General features: G+C 36.3%; 1 non-coding gene across 1 annotated transcript; it reads right to left on the minus strand.

Moving 5' to 3' along the window:
• Positions 1–22,637: 22,637 nt before the first annotated feature.
• Positions 22,638–22,762, minus strand: LOC122730274. Its single transcript, XR_006353464.1, has one exon. It is a non-coding gene; the product is annotated as a U6atac minor spliceosomal RNA (small nuclear RNA).
• Positions 22,763–23,143: the final 381 nt, after the last annotated feature.

The following is a 23,143-nucleotide window of genomic DNA, read 5'->3' on the forward strand; positions in this document are numbered from 1 at the left end:
TATATTGTAATAGGCCAAGTATTTAGAAGTGTTCCTTGAAGCAGTTTCCATCTTTCTACACACAATATTAGAAAGCTCATGTTCATCTTTCTTCCTTAATCCTGTAGGGATTACCTTTCCTTAAAGTTGTTTCTGGTAGCTGATTGGCCAAAGCTTCTCCAACACAGCTTCATGGTGATCTAAAGGCATAGAAAGTCTCATTCAAAGGAACTTGAAACTCTCAAACTAACAGTATTTCTGAAGACCACATGACTCACCATGTTCTTCACCATATCCCAACCTGATGAACAGAGACATTTCTATATGACGATGTGGGAGGTTGCCTCAAGAAAATCTAAATACCACTATGTCCTTGTATCATATCCTTGCTATGTTAAGGCAAAGCAAATATTCTTTCTTTAACTATTCAATGACTCATGAGTGCCGCATTTTGTCCCAGCACTGAACTTAAAAGTTAAAGAGCTGGTATTAGGGTAATTCCCAACATGTTGTCTCTCTCAATAGAATGCAATATTTATAGGAGCATGTACTGCTTTATTTTTGTCTTCAAATCCATAGCTGTATGCAGAATGCCTGGCATATACTAGGCATTTAATAATTGCCTATGCATTGACTGGTAGCCTATAATTAATTTGAATGTTTCCAAAGAATATTGCATTTAAATATTTTAAGTATAGATACCTAACATCCACAAAAAGATGGGTGAGATTATTTTCCAGATTAAAGGGGCTGTACTGGGCTGCAAGCAGGGTCCAACCCCGCAATCATATGGACACAGTCCCCAGACACAATGTGAATGAGGAACTTACCCTGGGCCTCCAATCAGCTGCAGCACCAGCATCTTCTGGAACTAAGCTTACAGTTGGGTGAGAGGGATGAATAGCTGACCAAGGGGGAAAGTGCAGGGGTGTCTGAAGGACCTAAGGAGGAATTCAGCTATCCCATCTCAGCAGGGAGCAAGGAAGAAATCCTGAGCCACTCTAGGCCAAGTGGGGGAGGGGCACAGGCTCTTCAAAGCTAAGAACCAAAACAGCACTCTGCTGGCTGGTTAACTAGCAAGTTGTCTTGAAGTTATTTTCTGACTAGAGAGCAGGCCATATGAGAGAAAAATATGCTTTCTTCAAACCAAAACACCTGGGACCCTTTAAAGCTTGATACAGTATAGCCTGCAAGTAGGGGTCCACTGTAAGAGGGAGATAAAAGTCAAGTAAAAATCAGCAAGATGAACAAGCAAAGAAAGTTGAGAATTATAGAATGTTTCTTTAGTGACAAGGAAGATCGAGGTGCACCCTCAGAAGAGGATAACAACCTCAGGGCCCCTACATCCAAGCTTCCAAGAAAAATATGAATTGGTCTTATGCCATGAAAGCACTCAAAAGGAACTTTAAAAAAAAAAGTAGGAGAGATAGAGGGAAGATTTAGAGAGGCAGAAGAAAGAATGGAAAGAGAAATGAGAGCAATGCAGGAGAGGCATGAGAAAAAAGTCAACAGCTTGAAAAGCCAAATGGAAAAGGAGATTTAAAAAAAACTCTCAGAAGAAAATTATTGCCTAAAAACTAGGAATGAACAAATGGAAGTTAGTGACTTCGTGAGAAATCAAGACAGAGTAAAGCTAATCCAAATGAATAAAAATAATAGAGGGTGATATGAACTATCTCCTTGGAAAGACAGCTGACCTGAAAAATAGATCCAGGAGAGATAATTTGAAAATCACTGTACTACCTGAAAACAATGATCAAAATAAGAGTTTAGACAGCATCTTCCCAAGAGATTGCCAGAGAAAATTGCCCTGATATTCTAGAAGCAGAAGGCAAAATAGAAATTGAAAGAATCCACTGATCACCTCCTGAAAGAGATCCCAAAAGGAAAACCTCCAGGAATATTATAGCCAAATTCCAGAGCTTCCAGGTCAAGGAAAAAATAATGCAAGTAGCCAGAAAAAAAAAAAGGAATTCAAATACTGCGAAGCTACAATAATGATAAAATAAGATCTAGAAGAATCTACCTTAAAGGACTGGAGGACATGGGATATGATATTCTTTTTGATTTTTTTTTTAGAGAGGCAATTGGGGTTAAGTGACTTGCCCAGGGTCACACAGATAGTAAGTGTCAAGTGTCTGAGGCTGGATTTGAACCCAGGTACTCCTGACTCCAGGGCCAGTGCTCTATCCACTGTGCCACCTAGCTGCCCCGGATATGATATATTCCATAGGGCAAAGGAACTGGGATGACAGCCAAAAATCATATATCCAGCAAAACTGAGTATAATCTGTCAGAGGAAAAAATGGGACTTGAATGAAAAAGAGGTCTTTCAGGCATTTGTGATAAAAAGACTTGAACTAAATAGAAAATCTGACTTTCTTTTATTTTTAATAAAGTATTTTATTTTTTTCCTGTTACATGTAAATATAGTTCTCAACTTTTGTTTATACAAGCTTTCCAATTTCAGATTTTTCTCCTTCCCTCCCTTCCCTCCCCTCTCCCCTAGAGAGCAGGTAATCTGATATATATATATATATATACACACACACACACACACACACATATATACATATATATACACATATATACATATATATACATATATATATATACATATACATAATAACATTAATCCTATTTCTCCATTAGTCATGTTATAAAAGAAGAATCAGAGCAATGATGAAAATCCTCAAAATAGAAAAAACATCAGCACCAAAAACAAAAGAAAGAGTATGGTTTATTCAGCATCTATACTCCACAGTTCTTTTTTTTTTCCCTGGATTTGGAGATCCTCTTCTATCATGAGTTCCCTGGAACTCTGCTGTATCATTGCACTGGTGAGAAGAATATCGTCCCTCACAGTAGATCAACACACAATGTTGATGATACTGTATACAATGTTCTTCTGGTTCTGCTCATCTCACTCATCATCAGCTCACACAAGACCCTCCAGGTTTCTCTGAACTCCTCCTGCTCATCATTTCTTACAGCACAATAGTATTCCATTACATTTATATACCACAACTTGTCCAGCTATTCATTAATGGGCATCCCCTCAACTTCCAATTCCTTGCTACAACATAAAGAGCAGCTATAAATATTTTTGTACATGTGGGTCCCTCTCCCCTTTCCATGATCTCTTTGGGAAAAAGATTCAAAAGTGGTATTGCTGGGTCAAAGGGTATGCGCAGCTTTATAGCCCTTTGGGCATAATTCCAAATTGCTCTCCAGAACGGTTGGATCAGTTCACAGCTCCACCAACAATGCATTAGTGTTCCAATTTTTCCATAGCTTCTCCAACATTTATTATTTTCCTTTTTTGTAATTTTAGCCAATCTGATAGGTGTCAGATGGTACCTCAGAGTTGTTTTAATTTGCATCTTTCTAATCATTAGAGGAAAATCTAACTTTCAAATATAGACCCTGGAGAAGCATAAAAAGGTAAACAGGAAAAAGAAATCATGAGGGATATAAAAAAATTAAACTGCTTACATTCCTACATGGGAAGATAATACTTCAAACTCATAAGAGTTGACACCTTTCTGTTATCCATCTGTCCTGTCTAAACATTTCTATATTTTATGAACAGGAACTTTCCAGGTACTGACTGACCACCAATACCCAGAAATTCCATGTCCTCTTGTGGACACCATATTTTTATATGGAGGTTAAGATAATATCTCATGAATAATTCATAGGATTTTGACTCTTAGATTTAGAGTGTGAAGGAGTATCAGAAGTTGTCTTGCCCAGCTTTTTTTTTTTTTTTTTGGTGGGGCAATGCCCTGGTCACACAGCTAGTAAGTGTCAAGTGTCTTAGGCCAGATTTGAACTCAGGTCTTCCTGAATCCAGGGCTGGTGCTCTATCCACTGTGCCACCTAGCTGCCCCCTATTGCCCAGCTTACATTTTAGGAAGGGAGGGAGGAAAAGTGGGAGGGAGGGAGGAAGGAAAAAGTTATAAATTTATTGTATTTAAGTGTAAAGCATAGTCTTAAAGACTGGGAATATGAATAGAAAATTAGGATAGTCTCTGTTCTGAAGAAGCACACATTCTTATGGGGGGAGACACATATAGGAGGTTTAAACTTTTAGTCAGATCGAAAAACCCAATGGCCTTTTTTTTCTTTCTTTTTTCCTTTTTTTTTTCCCAATAGTCTTTCAAGCCCAGTAGCAAAGTAGGTATGTCTTATGTAATGTCATCTTATTATCTTATCTTAACATTTACACTGAGAAATGCCTATTTATTACTGATGTTGGATGATTTGACAGTAATAAGGGCTTTGCTGGTGAGAACTTTCTTTTATATTATTTCTTTTGCAATCCAATTTTTCTGTTGTTTTTTTATGTTTATTGAACTATTTATATTGACTACTTTTGTCAGGTTTAGAACAATAAAAAATACAAAGATAGATAACAAAATAAATAGATAGATAGATAGATAGATAGATAGATAGATAGATAGATAGATAAATAAATTTCATGGGCCTGTCTCTTTCCAGGGACAAATGGATTTCCTGAAAATGTCATGGTCAAATTTTATAGAAAATTCCAAGCAACTGGTTTAAGTGATTTTTGATTTAATTAGTTGATGTACAATATATTGGGTGATCTTGTAGGATGCAACCAAAGAAATCAGTTTACTAATTACTTTTCATTTACTAATTATCTTTTTTAAAAATAAATGCTCCAAAATGAAAGGTTTACAACTAAAATCATCTTATGAATTTATAATATCAACAACAACAACAACAAAAACAATGGCAATATGGCTCATACTAGTGGGGGCCCTAAAACAGATCTGGCATTTAGAATCTGTCACCATTCCTGAGATCTCTGGTTCTGTTGATGTCACCACCATCTGCATATGTCTATTTATGCTGCTATACTGGTGTAAAGATTGTCAGTCCCTGAACTTTTGGATGATGTTCCTGTTACCCCTAAAGCGACCATCACATATCAGTGATTGCTCAATATATCACTCAGGCACAAGATAACGATATGCAGACAACCCAAAGCCATCTGCTGCTCCAAATGCTATGTTTTGAGGGAAGAAAGATTGATTTAGTCTTTGGCCATTGCAGAGATCATCAAGTAAATATTGTTTAGGAAAACAGTCATTAAACATGGCAGCATTTTCACAATTTTCTATGGTTTTTCACCAGTGTCAGCAAGGTCATTGAAAATCATCAGCCCCAAGTTGCTAATCCCTTTAAAACTGAGAGAAAGAGGGGAAAATTCCTTGTGAAACCAAAATTCTCATATAGAGTTCTAAGTTTGAGTGAGACATTAATCCATCTTTCCTACTGCTGCCAGGATAATGTTTCTTATGATGAAATCTAGCCACATCACTCCTCTGAACACAATTTTAAATTGATTTTCTATTATCTTCAGAATAAAATTCAATTTCTTTTGCCTGGCCATTTTAAGGCTCTCCACAATATGACAAAAGCCAACTCATCACTTTTACAGCTATAACCTGGAGTTCAATAATGTACATTTCATAAAACTATCCTAATTGGTGGAGACAATAATTAGTTCCTACATGGCAGAGATTATGAGAAATTGGGAGGAGAAAACTTCTTCCCTCTGTCTTTGAAAGAGTCGCTCAACATACTTCTAGACTGGGCTCTCTCCAGGGAAGAGAAAATACTAGGGATGAAATGAACACATGGAGATGCCTCCTCGAGTATGTTTCCTTTTAGGTGAGATTGGTGAGCCTCTGTCTCTCAGCTGAACTGAGACATTTCATTCCCAAGGTAGGGGGCTGGATAGCCCACTGAATATGCATATCCTTGTAAATTCTAATTTGCATAAGTTCTCAGATTTCTACTTGCTAGCTGCTTGGATAAATTGTTTTGCTGTGATGGTCTTTGTGTAACTGCCACTTGGTCGGAAAGAAATGACTCCTTAAAATATAGTTTGGAGTACTCCTTCCCCATTAATGGACAATAATCAGAAAAAACTGAATGAATATAAAAATCACTTCCACTAAACTAGTAATATTGGGGAGAGGCAGGCAGGTATAATCCTGATTCAGTATTTACTCTCCAAGAAGAGCTGGTGAGCCTTGTGGCCACAGCTAATCTCCTCCTCTACTCCTGGCAAGAATCAGTCTCTCTTGGAAAGATGTGAGCAAAATTCTAGAGAAATGTATTCCTGCCTTCCTATATACTTCATTCAGATAGATACATGTGCGCATATTCATGGAGAGCACAGAGACCACATAGTTTATGCTTTTCCTCTCTATTCCTTCCATATTAAGCCAATAGAATACTTTTAGTTCCCTGAACATGCATAACACTCTCTCACTTATGCTATTTCCTATGTATTGTGTCTTACCTTCCCTTCTTTGTTAAATTTCTATTTGCATTTAAATCTCAACTCTTCCATGAAGCCTTCTGTGTTTTGCCTGTTTAGCATCAACTTATTGGTCCCTTAGACCTCATGTAGCCCTTCGTTTTACAAATCTCTCTAGTGGACATGTGAAGTACAGTCATGTATTGTCATAATCTAATATCTTCATATTAAACTTTTAGCTTCAGAAAGGCACTCAGCATGTCTTACGTAATATATCTATATCTACATCTATCTATCATCTATCAATCTATTTTTCTTTCTATCATCTTTCCTTTTTTTCTTTCTTTCTTCCTTCCTTCTTTTCTTTCTTTCTTTCTTTCTTTCTTTCTTTCTTTCTTTCTTTCTTTCTTTCTTTCTTTCTTTCTTTCTTTCTATTTATGTATCTACCATCTACCTATTCATATGTATGTGTGTGAATATATACATACATATGTGTATATGTAGCCCCACACCCAGCATCAATGCTGGAGCGACAAGTTTGAGAGTCGGTTATTCTGTGTATATTGGTTAGTGTCCTCCCTCAAGTTTCTCTGTCTCAAAGCTAGAATATACAGTGTTCTACACTCTGTAATCATTTAATAAAGATCTTTTTAATAAAGGAATGATGAGTACCAGGCCAAGAGGTGAATGCAAGGAACTACTCTGAGAATAGAAGAATCTGTTCCTTAAATATTAATGTACACTCTGGAAGTAGTATTCTTTCAGTCAATCCTGCAAATTTAGTGTGTAGAAAACAGTCCTGACTAGAAGCAATGATTCCCAGCTATACTTTTTAGAGTGACTAGTTTTTTTTTTCCATTGTTTAAAAGATTGATTTTTTTTCTTTTCTTTTTTTTTTTTTTTGTGTGTGAGGCAATTGGGTTTAAGTGACTTGCCCAGGGTCACACAGCCAGTAAGTGTTAAGTGTCTGAGGCTGGATTTGAACTCAGGTCCTCCTGACTCCAGGACCAGTGCTCTATCCACTGCGTCATCTAGCTGCCCAAAGGTTGCTTATTTTTAATGTTAAAGTGGAAGTGAAATGTTCACTTGCTTTTATGTAGCAGGTGGCATTTACAAGGCAGGCAAGGAAGATTTGTCCAATGTAAGTCAACCAAGTATCATTTCCAGACTTTTCAGGAGAAGTTGTTCTCTCCCGGTTTACCTTACTGAGGCCTCCTGTTTGCTGTTTGGGTCACTGACTTCCAAGTGGAGATAGTGAGTGGTACTATAAATAGGGATAGTTAATCTATTTCAATTCAACCTAACAAATATTTACATTCTGTAAGAGGCTGGGCGCTGTGATAGATGCTATGAATACAAGTAGAAAAGTGAAACAATCACTGTTTTTTTTTAATAGCATTTTTGCTGGGCAAAAAGATTTACAATTTGTACACAGATAAGTTAATATAAGATAATTAAAAGGAGCAGGACTCACTAAGAACTAGGGGATTTTGGAGTCTTGAAGGAGATGATTGCACTCGACCTGAGAGTTGAAGGACATTTCAATTCAGTTCAAGGACCTTTTATCAAGTGACTGCTACATGCAAGGATTTTTCAAGCCCAAGAGGGCTTACATTCAAAACACTGAGTGGTTTGTGGAAATACACAGATGGAAAAGAGGGTATTGCCTTGAAAGAATAATGAGTAACTGGATTTGGCTGAAATAAAGTAGTGGAGTGGATAAAGGAGAATAATATGGATTAAAACTGGAAATAACAGTACATTGAAATAGGTTGTCAAGGGTTCTAAATGTCAGGTTAAGTAGTTTACAAGATGCAAATGAAGTAAGGTAGATGTAACTATGATACATGTTTAAAAACTATTTGCTGGGGCAGCTAGGTGGCGCAGTGGATAGAGCACCGGCCCTGGAGTCAGGAGTACCTGAGTTCAAATCCGGCCTCAGACACTTAACACTTACTAGCTGTGTGACCCTGGGCAAGTCACTTAACCCCAATTGCCTCACTAAAAAAACAAAACAAAACAAAACAAAACAAAACAAAAAACTATTTGCTAATAAATAAATAAATGTTTCTGTCATGTCTGACATTTTAGTGGCTCCATGTGTAGAGCATTGAATTTTCTTGCCAAAGATACTGGATTGGTTTGTCATTTCTTTCCCCATCTCATTTTACAGTTGAGCAAACTGAAGGAAAGAGGAATAGGTGATTTGCCCAAGTTCACACAGCTAGTGTCTGAGGCTAGATTTGTATTCTGGTCTTCATGACTCCAGACCATATGCTCTATCCACTGTACCTCTTTGCTGCCCAGATAAATAGATTGATATTTCATTGAAGTCGCTCTATGCCTTAGGAAGATTATTCTGTTAGCTTTGCAGAAGTTTGACCAGGAAGGGGCTAGACTAAAATGATGAAGACACAAGAAACTAGGGACCAGACAACCAAAATACTAGACACTTGTCATGTGGAAAATTATTTCATCTTCATGGGGAAGAAGCACCCAGAGAAAAGAGATGAAAATGAAACTCAATTTTTATTATTATCCACTGAAAAATACTCAACCAAAGATGTAGTCCAAGAATTCTGACCAGTCTCTGAATACTCCAAGATGATTAGATATTTTCCTAAGATGAGTCTATCTATGAGTCAACAGCCATACTATTTATAATGGAATCACAGCATGTGATGATAATGGCTTGTGCAATAGCTTCATTAAATTGGTATCTCTGCTGGCAGCAACATTATCAAAGGAGCATGTAACACCAAAGCCCTAAAAATAGTTTGTATCTTTCTCAATACATAAATATACATGAATGTGTATCTCTATGTGTATGTGTATTTGCAGGTAATATAACATGATATGACATAATATAACATTATATATATGTATATGATAGATGTTATGATAATAATAAACTATAATATAAACATATGAATAATTTCAGTTTAATTTTGATTAAAATATTTCATTTTATATGACCTATATTTCCCAATATATCCCCAGCCCTCTCCTATGCAGATAGTCAATCCTTTTATTAAATAATTAAAAGGAGAAAAATAAAATGATTCAGGGAAAGTAATATATTTAATTTAATTTAATTTAATTCTACAGTGTGATACGAGAAACATAGGCTTGGCTAACTCTTCATAATACCGTATGTTTTGTTAAATTAGTTTTTTTTGTTTGTTTGTTTCCCTCGAAAGAGAATGAAATAATCCTTGAGACTTCATTGGCCTAGGGATCAAAGTCTTGAATCACTGATCTATGTTCCTGGTCTAAGGTCAAAACTGTTATACAATATATCAGGAATTCCTCCCTTTGACTTCTGACTAGAAGACCAGCCTGCCAAAAACAAAGGGAGATGTACCCCAAAACAGTGGAATATGTAACCAACTTAAGCAATGCTTACGTCGATGAATAGCCTTTTCAAACTATGAATAAGTAAATTTCATTTGTTAGTGGTTATATGGTCCATTGATGTCTCATTTAATTCTAATACAGAGTCTGAACCATCAGACTAGCCTGAATCAATCCCCGCCTATATATATATATATATATATATATATATATATATATATATATATACACACACACACACACACATATACATATATATACATACACACACATATATATACACATATATACATATATATATATATATGTAGCACACAATCATATTCTTCCCACATCTCTCCCAGAATATGATAAAGAGAGGTATATTCTTATTTTCAGATGGGGAGTTGAGACAAGCTTGGTCATTATAATTTCACAGCATTGTTTCATTTATTTTGTATTTCCATCTACATTACTGTGGTAATTATGTACTGTTTGACTAGTTCTAATTTCTTTAATTTGCATCAATTCATGTCTTCTCATGCTTCTCTATGTTTATCATAGTTATCATTTCTTACAGAAAAAATAATTATTTAGTATGTGCCAGGACTTGTACAAGCATTAAACAATAATGTACAACCATTTTGTTTCCAGTTCTTTGCTGATTCCTGAAAAAAATTATGATCTATAAATTTTACTGAATATTATCACATTATAAGAAAAGGAGAAATGGAATCAAATTGAAAGGAAAAGATATATTATATATATAATATATACACACATATACATATATTTGATTATATATACATATATGTGTTTTATATATATATATATGACATAATAACTCTGATCTATGAAATGGCCAATGCTTCCATTTCAAGCTGGGCCAATGTTTGACTTGTTTTATTTGGCTCAGTTTATTAGTTACAAGAAAGTGTTATTTTTTTTTCTTTTTCCTAGAGAGAAAAAGAGTAGTTATAGTGATGCCAAGAAAAGATGAAAAGATGGGAAAGAAAATCACTGAAACCTATAAAAATTCACAGAAGAGAGCAGAAGGAAGTTCAAAGAGAGATCAAGGCAAGCAAGACACTTTTGGAACTGCCATTTTGAATTTATCATAAACTTTTTTAAAAAGAATTATTTTTTAAATTACTACTGTAAATATTTACATGTATATGAGACACTTCATTCTATCTAAGACTTCCTTAAAATATGTGCCTACCAGTAGGATGTGTGTGTGTAGATATTTTAGTTGCTTGCTTAGGAAAATTCCAAATATATTCATGCTGGTGTTATTCTACTAACTCTATAGTGAATAGTCCTCATGATAATATTTTTCCCTATTAGTCTATAAACTCCATTAAGGACAAAGTTTTATTTTACTAAACTTTTTCTCTCTAGACACATGCAGTCCATTACTTATCACAGTTCTTTCAAAACAGTAAGCATTTAATAGGCATTACTCTTACAATGGACCTTCTAGGTTCTCCCTAGGAACTCCCCCTCCCCGCCCCCCATTTTATAAATTTCCAGAACTTTCTGTTTTTTGCTTTGTTTCATTTTGTTAAATCTATGCATACTTTCAGAACCTAAATTTGTCATTTTAATGCAAATAAGGAATATAAAGAGATTTCATGTAATGTTATATAAACGCAAATTTATTTAATTATTAAAAAACAGTTTATGTCATCCAAATAAAACCATACCTAGAATATAGCTTTCTTTTTTTCTCATCAGCAAAACCATACAAGGGTATTGAATGTTTATTGTGTGACTTCATATGCTTATTCTATATAGTTTTAGTCCTGACTCTTCAAATATAAACCCACCCAGATGTAATTTTGTCAAATGTAAATAATAAGATATTCCTTTTGGACAGCCATCAAAGCATATCTAAGCCTAGAATTGATTGAGACTAGAAAGGTTGCTGGATTATAAGTGAGGAACCCAATTCTAGTATGTCTTTAGCCACTTTCTACTTAAATGAGTAGGTAGTTTCTTAACCTGTCTGATAAACCCCACTACCAAAGGAAGTATGTGAATATTTTACTTTGTGTATTTTGTAGTAATATGAGACCATAAAAGCCCCATGTACAATAGAAATATTAAAGGAACTTGTAATATTATTAATATTGAGAACTCCCTATTTCAAAGCAGAGTGTTATCTATAATCTTAGGGAGATAGCCAGATAACTGAGAGGTTAAGAAACTTGTCCAGGGCCACATAGCCATTACGTATCATACGTGAGATTTGAACCCAGGTCTTGCTGCTTCCAAGGGTGCCTTTCTATACACTAAACAATGCTGCCTCTTTAGTTACTTAACCCCTAAGTGACTGATATATCAATATATAAGAGCAGAGACTTTTTGACCTCAATACTCTTAAAAATTAATGAGGACTATCCCTAAATATCTTTTTATAGTGATTATGTCTATTGATACTTGACATATTAGAAATTAAAATTTTTAGTATTATTTTGAATATAGTTTTGACTTCTTGGACCTCTTAAAAGTATCTCAGGGACCGACAAGGGTTTCCAGGCAACACTTAGTAAACTGCTATTTTAGAAGGACAAGGGGTGAACAACCTCTTGAGACTGATTAGTAACAGGTGTGTGGTGCCTTTCCATGCCTGAAACAGATTGCTTCACTCACTGACTTAATGAATGTCTACTCTATATCAACAGGTGCAGGTGTACTCTTGAACCCTATTCGTTATGGTCATTAGTGGTAGTACAATTATTCCCATATATGATAAATAGAGGAAAATACACTCAAGACTCTAGTGTCATTATGATGATAGAAAAATTGAAAGGTATACAGATAATTCAAATGTAAGTAACATGGGGGCAACTAGGTGGCATAGTGGATAAAACACTGGCCCTGGATTCAGGAGGACCTGAGTTCAAATCCTACCTCAGACACTTGACATTTGCTAGCTGTGTGACCCTGGGCAAGTTACTTAACCCTCATTGCCCCACAAATAATAATTAATAATAATTATTATTAATAGTAATAAACAATAATAAATGAAATTTCAAAAGTAAGTAATATCTTTTAGCTAAGGTTCTCAAAGCATCTGGTATTTCCTGACTCCTCTTCATTTCACCCTCACAGGTAGGTGTATGAATTCCCTAGTTTCCTTTCAGGCTGAGGGGTCATCATCTGGAAGACTTGGCTGATTTCCTATTGGTCAAATCTCACCCACTTCCAGAAATGTTTATGTATATAGGTATCTATTTATGCCTTCATATAAAAAGGATAATGATGAACCAATATACTCTCTTATTATAATATAATTAAAGCAATCAATTGAAAGTTTCTTGAAGGTAGAATCATTTTTATTTAAATTTTTATCTTTATTTTCTTAGCTTCCAGCTGTTCCTGGAACACAGTATGATTTAATAAATACTTGCCAAATTGCATTGAATTACATTTAGATATTTTACCACACCACACCTCCCCCCATAGCATATATCTCTTTTTTGGTCTATGCATCACCAATGGCCAACATGGTGTCTTGAAAGTAAAAGTCACTTAATAAATACTTATTTAATTAAATTGATTTGGATTAGTGTATCCATTTTATAAACTGAGGTACTAAAACATTCACAAAAGTTATTTTCCCCACATTCCTGACATTTATCATGAATATTATTCCCCAATGGATCTGTGATCACAGTGATGTGGGTACCTCTTCCATGGATGCAGTCAATCAACAAATATTTAAGTGCCTAATGTGTCACAAGTACTATGATAATCACCAGGTATACACATACTAAAGAAATACCATCCCTGCCTTTAAGGCAAACTAACTTAAGGTAGAAGACAACAAACAAAAGGAAACTGAAAAGGAGGGGGGCAAGTCACAGGGAAGAAAAGGTGGAGGAGGGTGGAAATGATAGAGATGTCCAAAGAAATAGACAAAAGTGGTAAATGAAGAGATCTCATTCCAGGGGCCCTTCTTAAATAGAAATTCTAGGAGGAGCCCCCCTCCAATCAGAAAGATACAAGGAGTATACTTAGGAGGTGTGAATATCAAGGTTGATGATCTTGGAGAACATGAGGTTGTTGGTGGAACAATGGAGACATTTAAAGGAGTACAGCAGGGTAGGAAATGAGGAGCTAGCTGGCCTGGGTGTAGATAGCAACCCTTCTGTACTTGAATATCATGTTTGGTTTCTATTCATATATTTCCCTAGATGCTATCCAATGTACTGAAAAAGCATCCTATAGTTCCTATATAGTTAGGTAGATATTAATACATCCCATGTTCTTTGGTTGGCCAGCCAACCCCTTATTCTGATTATGTGTGCCATTCATGATTTTGCTTTGTTTTGTTTAATGTCACATCTTGTTCATGAGTTATCATTGGCAATATGTTGAGCAAGATCCACTGTTGGTGCCTCTCTGCTTCCCATAGATAGCATCTTCCCATCAAGAAAAGTAATCTATAGGTCTTCTCCAGGTCTCAACAATGTGTTTTGGAAACAATTCATGAGACATTTTGGATTACACAGAACATTCAAAAGAGACTTTTTAAAATGCTAAAGGTATTTCCCTCAAGAGGTTAATGTTCCTAATTTCTCTTATTTTGGGTTTGTGATTGTGTAGATGACACATTTTTTACTTTCCCCATCTGACTTCTGACTTCAAATTGTACCTGCATGGTATTCAGTGCAGACTCTCTCACATCCCCCCTGGCAGATCCTAGGTGACAATCCAATCACAGCCCTCCTATCTTATGGACTCACTCAAAAGGATGCACTGGTCCATCCTTCAATTCTTTGCTGCAGGCATATACTGCTTCCAGCTGAAATGCAGACAGATTGACATGACAGTTTCCCCTTCAGTTACATCCTAAGGAGAATTAACTGGCCTTGTCTCTCATGCCCCTGCAGAGACAAATGATAAACAACCAGCTCTAACTGGCTGTCAGAGACCTTCCCACTTTCTCTACCAAGGATCTGAAGCCACAGTGATAAAAAAGAATTTTGTTTTAAGGAAAATGAGACACTTTCTAGGACATGTGACTGTTTAAAAATGTTTATTTCATATCTATTCCTTTTAATGGAAGATGAAAAATTAATGAAGCTTTTGATAATAAGGAAGGATGTGAATCATAGAAGGCCCAAAGGAGTTTCTCTATGCCAAGTGCTGAACTAGTATAGGGAAGAAAATTCAGGTTTCTCAGCAGTTACGGAAGATCATAGATCTGGAGCTGGAAAGCACTTCAGAGGCCATTTAATCTAACTCTTTTACAGAATGAACAAACTGAAGTGGGGTGGGTCATGACTTGCCCCAAGTTGCAAAGACAGTAATCAACAGAAATAGCATTTGAACATCAGTCCACTGACTCCACAGGAAATGTTTATAGAGCTATGGCCCAACTATAAGATGAATGATCTATTCAAAGGTATTCAGAAGGGAAGATTTTCCAACCTGTGTAATTCTGAAGAATGAATAGATTCTAAGTTAAAATACCTAAATCAGAGGAAAATAGCTTTATGCTGTTTTCTCCACTCAAAGTACTTTCTAAAGATTATTTCATCTTAAAAATATTTTACTTACAGAATGAAGAAACTGATAATCAAAGATGTTAAATAATTTACCTAGTATTCACATAGCTTAGTCAGTGGCCTAGCCAAGACAAGAGCCCAGGTATCTTTTTGTTTTTGTTTTTCTTTGTTTTGAACAATTAGCAACCAATTACTTTCTCTCCTGCCTCTCCATCTCCTTCCTCCTCTCATTCCCATTTAAAAATCATGCCACTGGAGGCAACTTGGTGGTACAGTGGACAAAGCAACATCCCTGGATTCAAGAAGACCTGAATTTAAATCTGGCCTCAGTCCCTTAACACTAGCTGTGTGACCCTGGACAAGTCACTTAACCCTCATCTCCCTGCAAAAACAAACAAACAAACAAATTAATTAATTAATTAATCATTGAATAAACAATTAAATAAATGATTAAATACATATAGATAGATAAATAGATAAGTAATAAATACACAAATGAATAACTAGATACATAAAAGCATTGGTGAGTAAATACAAGTGTGAATAAATAAACAAATAAATGCATAGATAAATGAATGAATGAATGGGTAAATGAATGAATAAATGAATGAATGAATAAATGAATGAATAAATAATTAAATAAATAAATAAATAGATCATGATATTCCAGTAAAAATAAGTTCAACTGGCTTACTAGCATTAAAATCTCCAAGATACAAAGAAGTCACACTAAATGGTATCCACAAAAGGAGAGAAAGGAACTCATTTGTTTTATGAGAGAAGAATGAGACAGAATAAAGATTTAAGACTAACTTCGAATTTGAAAATCTAGGTAACCAGAAGTGTCATAGGGCCCTCAAAAGAAATAGAAAAATCACAAGATTATAGGAATTTTGACTATCTAGCCCAATGCCTTCATTTCAGCAATAAGAGAACTGAGGGATAGAAAGGTTAAAGGACATTGCCAAGGTCACACAGGTGGAAAATGTCAAAATATATACTGGACTTAGGCCCTTGGAACCAGAAACTAGTGCTTTTTCTATTGCGTCACACTTTATGAATCACTTAATCCAATGGTCCAAGAGGGAAGGGAAAACTATGGCGTTTTGCACTTTAGTTCACCATATTGAACCCCTTAACTAGCTTGCTAATAGACACCCATAGCTTAGCTAAGCTTCCTGGATATCCATCTAATTTTTTCCTCCCCTTTCATTGTGCTGCCCAGTCTATCTTTCCTGGGCAATTAAAAAGTATTACTCTTCCTCCACTTTATGCTTCATAAGGCTTTATATCCCTTATCTTTGAGCCTTTGTATGGTCTGTCTCTGGAATGTCCTTTCTTCTAACATCTGCTTCTGGGATTTCTTAGATTCCTTCAAGGTTCTGCTTAAGTGTTCCCTTTTTCAATGAACTCTTCCTGATTCCCCAGTACTCCCCTCCCCCATCACAGCATATTATTATTTTTAACAGCTCCTGAATTTACATTACCCCTACAGCAGGGGCTTCTTAGTCTTTTTGATGTTTTGGATCCTTAAGTAGTATGGTGAAGCCTATAGACTCTCTTCTTAGAAAAATAATTTCAGGCGCAGCTAGGTGGCTTAGTGGTTAAAGCATCGGCCCTGGATTCAGGAGTACCTGAGTTCAAATCCAGCCTCAGACACTTGACACTTAATTAGCTGTGTAACCCTGGAGAAATCACTTAACCCTCATTGCCCTGCCCCCCCCCCAAAAAAAAGGATAATCTTGGAATGATACTTTATTGGGGGCAGCTAGGTGGCGAAGTGGATAGAGCACTGGCCCTGGATTCAGGAGGACCTGAGTTCAAATACAGCCTCAGACACTTAACATACTTACTAGCTGTGTGACCCTGGCCAAGTCACTTAACCCCAATTGCCTCACTAAAAAAAAACAAAACAACAACAACAAAAAAACAGAAAAATAATTTCAAATGGATAAAATAAAATCCATAGGATACAAAAGAAAACAATTACACTGTAATAAAGTTGTCATTGTTCCCATCCAAGCTCATAAACCTTATGAAATCTATCCATGAATGCCATAATAATAATTCTTTAATTAGAATATAAACCCCTGGAGAACAGAGATTATTTCACTTTTTACTATCTATTTTAATTACTTTATTTATAATGTCAAAGTGTCTGACACATAGTGCATGCTTAATAAATGGTTCCCAACTGATTGATATAATTGATGTAAGCATTCCCTCCTAAGATATCAGGACAAAAAAAATAGAAAACACAAGACAAAGAATTTGTAATGATTGGAATGATGCCACCTACTGGAGACTTGCTGTGGAAAGCTCCACCATGAGGAAAATGCCTCAGAGGCATTGTGGCTTTTCCTTGGCGTCAGGAAATGACGTTTGCTCATGGGTGCTGTCTATCAAGGCTACCAGCCAATCAACTTGAGAAGCCTCCTATGGTCTGGGAGGAGACAGGAAAGAGGAAAGGGAGCCTGCGCAGAGAGCGCTGGCCTTTTTTGGCTTCCGGACTTGATGGTGGTGGCGGCAGAGGACTTCACAGGAAATTTGAGGAAAGATAGGAATGCCAGGCTGTTAGAATTCTGTTCTCAATCTTTTTCTTTCTATTTTCCAATAAACCCTTAAAAACCTAAACTCGTTTTATCAGTGATTTTTAGTCAGTTTTCCCCAAACTGGGGGAACACATTAGAATCCACATTTAGAATCTTAAATTACACAAATTGTAATGATTGGAATGATGCCACCTGCTGGAGACTTACTGTAGCAAAGCTCTACCATGAGAAGAAGGCGTCTGAAGGCAAGACATCCAGCTCTTTGGCATCAGGAAGTGACATTTGCTTATGGGAGGAAGAGGAGGCGAGGCTGGTGCTCTCGCTCTCTTTCACCAGGACTCTGGTGGAGAGTGGGGCTAGAAATGCACTCTCCCTTTAATAGATAGATGAATCTAGGCCTTTCACTTCTCTTTACCAAATTCTTATTCTCCTTAACAAATGCTTAAAAGTCTAACTCTTGCTAAAGCTTAAAATTTATTGGTGACCACTCATTAGATATTTTAGTCAGACTAGCTAGAATTTTTGTCCCTTACAGATTTTTTTTCCCAATGAAACAAAGCAGGGGAATATGGTAAAAATTATTTGTGGTAAAGATTAATATTCCCATTTTTTGCTAACTCATTTGGAAGAGGCCACACCTGGCCCAACCCAAGTTTACTACTATGCTACTGAGCTCAGAAAGGCAGGTTTTGAAAGACCTCCCCTTTTGGGGGAGGACAGATTGAACGATCTCTGAAGGGAGGCTAGGCTGCTTCCCGAATGCTAGGCTGCTTCGGGACACTAGGTGTGTTCCAGGACTCAGTCTTTTTCCTGCGGGGCTCTTGAGCTGGCATCACGTGTTCATGCTCTGTCTCAGTGTGGTGACAGCGGTCCCAGTGGCGCACAAGCAACCTTAGATTGGTGGGCTGTTCAGGTGTTTGGTGAGTTTAATTATGGAAAACCCTAATAGGCTAAGTTTAGAGTTAAGAACATTTCTCTGTATTTCTATTTTACTATTTCCTTATCTTTGATTTTTATTAGCTTCACCTTTGTTGTTTAATTAATTCCCAAGTAATAAAATCTGATCCTTTTGTGAACTAATAAAAAAAAAATCTGTAAGGGTTAAAATTCTAGCTAGTCTGTCTAAAATATCTAATGAGTGGTCACCAATAAATTATAAGCTTTAGCAAGAGTTAGACTTTTAAGCATTTATTAAGGAGAAAAAGAATTTGGTGAAAAGAAAGAGAAAGGCCCAGATATATCTATTAAAGGGAGAGTGCATTTCTAGCTCCCTTCTCCAGCAGAGTCCTGATGAAAGAGAGCTAGAGCGCCAGCCTCACCCCCTCTTCCTCCCACAAGCAAAAGTCACTTCCTGACACCAAAGAGCCAGATTACTTGCCCTCAGATGCCTTCTCCTCATGGTGGAGCTTTGCTACAGTAAGTCTCCATTGGGTGCTGTCATTCCAGTCTTTACAGAATGAATATTATTAGTTCATGCTAGGCTACATGATTAAGGTGGAAATGGAGCTAATATAGTGTGTGGCATTTTAATGAAATACTCAGAAAGAGGTATTTGTGACAGTGGGGCAAAAACATTATGTATTTCTCAAACATTTACTATATGCAGACACTGTGCTAAGTGTTGGGAATACAAAGAAAGTCAATGAAAGAATATATGTATTCCACTTTGGGGAGGGAGAAGATGAGGAAGGAGAAAGAGAGGAAGAGGTGCAAACTTTAGCCTTTCTTTTTAAAGTTTACTGAATGGCCAGTGTATTCTGGCTCAGTGGCCAATCAAGTTCAATAGGTCATAATCATGGTGACCAAAGGACAAACCAAGAGTTTCTGGTTTCATAAATTTATTTATTTTTGACAAACAAAAACACAACTAGCCCCCAAAACACAACTATTTCCATGCATCCTTTGTAGGATGATCACTGGTATATTCATTTCTTTCATCTCGGGGTTCTGCTTCTGTTTGGAATTCTTTCTTCACCATGTTACCACAACCTTCTTACCCTGTAAAACTCCACGCCAGCAGCTACTTCATGCAACTGCTCAGTTCCTCACAGAACTTCCATTTTAAGGAAAGTGTCCAGGCCAGCAAAGTTCATGCCTCCTTTCTCCTTTGGGTTTTGTTTCTGACCCCTCTGGACTTAAGATGATGCTCTTAAGATGATATTTGTCCCCTCCCCCATGCTTTAAATTTCTGTTAATGTGTTTTCCTCATCCCCTTAGAATATAAGACGCTTAAAAGCAGATGGTGGAGCAGCTAGGTGGCACAGTGGATAGAGCACCACCCCTGGAATCAGGAGTACCTGAGTTCAAATCCGGCCTCAGATTAACACTGTTAAACTGTGTGACCCTGGGCAAGTCATTTAACCCCAATTGCCTCACTTAAAAAAAAAAAAAAAGCAGATGGTGTTTCCCTTTTTGCTTGTATTTCGATCCCTAGCAGTTAACACAGTGCTTGGAATATAATAAATACTTAATATTAACATATATTAATTTTCTGAATGTCTCCAATACACCAATCATACAAATATAATCCAGGACATTTTTTTATGATTTTAGGTTGTGATTTGGAGGGGTTTGAGAATGAAGAAAGTGTATCTTTTTGTTCATGGACATATCCATCTGCAAATGCTAATTTGCCCTACTCAAAAATGTAGGTCAGATCTTTTATTTGTCATAAATTTGTACTGTTGTATACACAGAAAAGTGAACATAAGAAATTTGGTTTTCTAGGAACTTTAAGGTCTTTCAGGGGTACCTGGCTTAATAATATTATATTTAGTATCCAATTTTTAAAATGTAAGCCCACAATAGGAAGACAAACTTGAAAGAACACAAAAAGACAGAAAGTAGCCTATTTGTCTCAGCCCGACCTTGGGCTAAAATACTCATAATGAGAGGGAAAAAATGTCCAAAAGGAGATAAAGGGGGAAAAAAAAGCAAGAAAAACAAGTGTTCTCTTAATTGACCCTTACTGAAATCAAATTGCTTTCTCTTTCTGAGGTTACAATGGGTCTTCTAAGTTTTTTTTTTTCCTTTTCTTTATATTGTCTGTTTTGATAAGAACATTAACATGGATCTTGCTGCTCAATGAACTTTTATTTTCATCTATTACTGCAGTTGTTGCTTAAGGAAATTTATCACAATAATTAATAATCCTAGAAAATGAACATTCTATGGTAATAGAGCTAGTTCTATCTATACAAGAGATTCATGTGAGATTTAGTACAGGGGGAAAGAAATTCTGGTGTAGCTGACAAGATTCTTCTTCCTTTGTTTTTGTTTTTCTTAGGAGTGATGTATTTGGACCATTGGGATGAATTCTTCAATGGTGGATCTTTTCTTGGAGTTAAAGGTGCCTATTGTAGGCATATTGTTCATTGACTTCAATTCAATAACCATTTATTAAGCACTTACTTCTCTGCTTGCTAGACAGTAGTGGATCAGCCAATTTCCCTTCCACTGCCAAAGAAATGAATCATAGATCCATCATTTCAATGACAGAAGATACAGCTTACTTATTAAATATAGGTGAAAATTTTGCAGATTCTGTTTTCAGGTTCTCCACATTTCCACAGATGTAACCTAAAAATAAGGAAACTCTTCTTTTGGGAAATAAGAATTGAGCTTTATTAAATATATATTCAAGCTCCATTCACTGAAGTATTCCTCTGTTGTCTTATTATTGCCTGTATAAATGATCCCATAACCCATGTATGCTTGCCCATCCTGTGTGACACTTATCTCTGTCCTCCTATAAACTTTCTTCAGCTGAAGCATAATATATTCTAATCCAACCTTTTAGCTTTATTCTGTCTGTATTTCTCTGCTTCACATGTGTTTCATGTAAACAACATATTGTATTATTCTGGTTTTTAATCCTGTCTGCTATCCACTTCTAGTTTATGGAAGAGTTCATCCTATTCACATGTACAGTTATGATTACTAACTGTGTATTTCCCTCCAACCTAAATGTGTATTTCCCTCCAACCTATCTTGCACATTTATAACAATTCTCACCCCTTTCTCCCTCCCTCCCTCCCTTTCTCTCTCTCTCTTTCTTTCTCTCTCCTTTTACCACGCACCTCCTTAGGAGTATTTTGCTTCTGCCACCACCTTCCTCAATCTGCCATCCTCTACTAACCACCGTCCATTTTCTTGTCCTATAGAGTAAGATAAATTTCTATGCCCAATTGATTGTCCATGTTATTCCCTCTTTTATCAACAATACAATGATCCAAGACAATCCCAAAGGACTATCAATAAAACATACTATCCCCCTCCAAAGAAAGAATGATATTGATGGAACAGACTGAAGCATGCTGTTTCTCACTTTCATTTTTAAAATCAATTTTCTTGTACAAAATTACAAATATGTTAATACTTTGCATAATCATACATGTATAACCCATATCTGATTGCTTACTGTCTCCTCGAGAGGAGGGAAGGAAGGAGGGATTAAAAAATGGAATCCAAAACTATAAATAAGCACGTTTATTACATTAATATATATATATATATATATATATATATATATATATATATATATCCAATGAGGGTAAGGTTCAAACAAGAGTCCCACCTCCCTTATCTCCCTCCATTGTAATTTATCTTTTGGATCTCTTCTTGTGATATAATTACCTCATTCTTCCTCTCCCTGCTCCCAGTGTGTTCCTCTTAGTTTTGTTATTGTTGTTTGTTTGTTTGTTTATACATCATCCTATCAAAGTCAACTTATTCCCTTCTTAAGTGCTCTAATGGAGATACAATTCTTGAGTTATAAGTATCATCATTCTGTCTAGGCTTGTAAACAGTTTAACCTTATTTAATAAAATGTTTTGTTTTGTTTTGTTTTTCTTCCCTGCTTCCCTTTTTAGGTTTCTCTTGAATGTTGTCTTTGAAAATTAAATTTTCCATTTAGCTCTAGTCTTTTCATGAGGAAGATTTAAAGAAAAAGAAAGAAAAAAATAGTTAGAAACTGCACAGTGAGTGGCAATGCCTTAACCATATATGTTTTAAAAAGGGCACTAGGACCTCTTCCATCCTTATCAAGAGTAGTGATAACCTCACCTGTCATATAACACACTCCTGCAAAATTTTCAAGAGGACTTCACATTCTGAAGTCCTTCCTTGCTTTCTCTTGACATTGAGAAGTTACCAGTGGAGTACTCTGGTTGTGTGCTTATTATTTGTTATGGGCTCAGAGCACCCCAGAAGTTCTCAGGAGTACATCAAAGAAACTTCTCCTTGAGAAACTTAACCAAAGGACAGACACACCTAAAGAGGTAAGTGGAACCTGATTAGGACTGAGCTAGCCCCAGGACCACCACCCTTCATTGCAGTCTCCCTCACCCCTGGGGAGATAAGATTAGGTGTGGCAGCTGCCTTTGTGGCCTGAGGAGCAGAGAGATGCCTTGAGAGATTCTCAGCCACCCCTCACCCAACTCCTCCAGCCACCACCAGTG

The sequence above is a fragment of the Dromiciops gliroides genome, chromosome 5 (genome assembly GCF_019393635.1).
Source record: "Dromiciops gliroides isolate mDroGli1 chromosome 5, mDroGli1.pri, whole genome shotgun sequence".
Classification (NCBI taxonomy): Eukaryota; Metazoa; Chordata; class Mammalia; order Microbiotheria; family Microbiotheriidae; genus Dromiciops; species Dromiciops gliroides.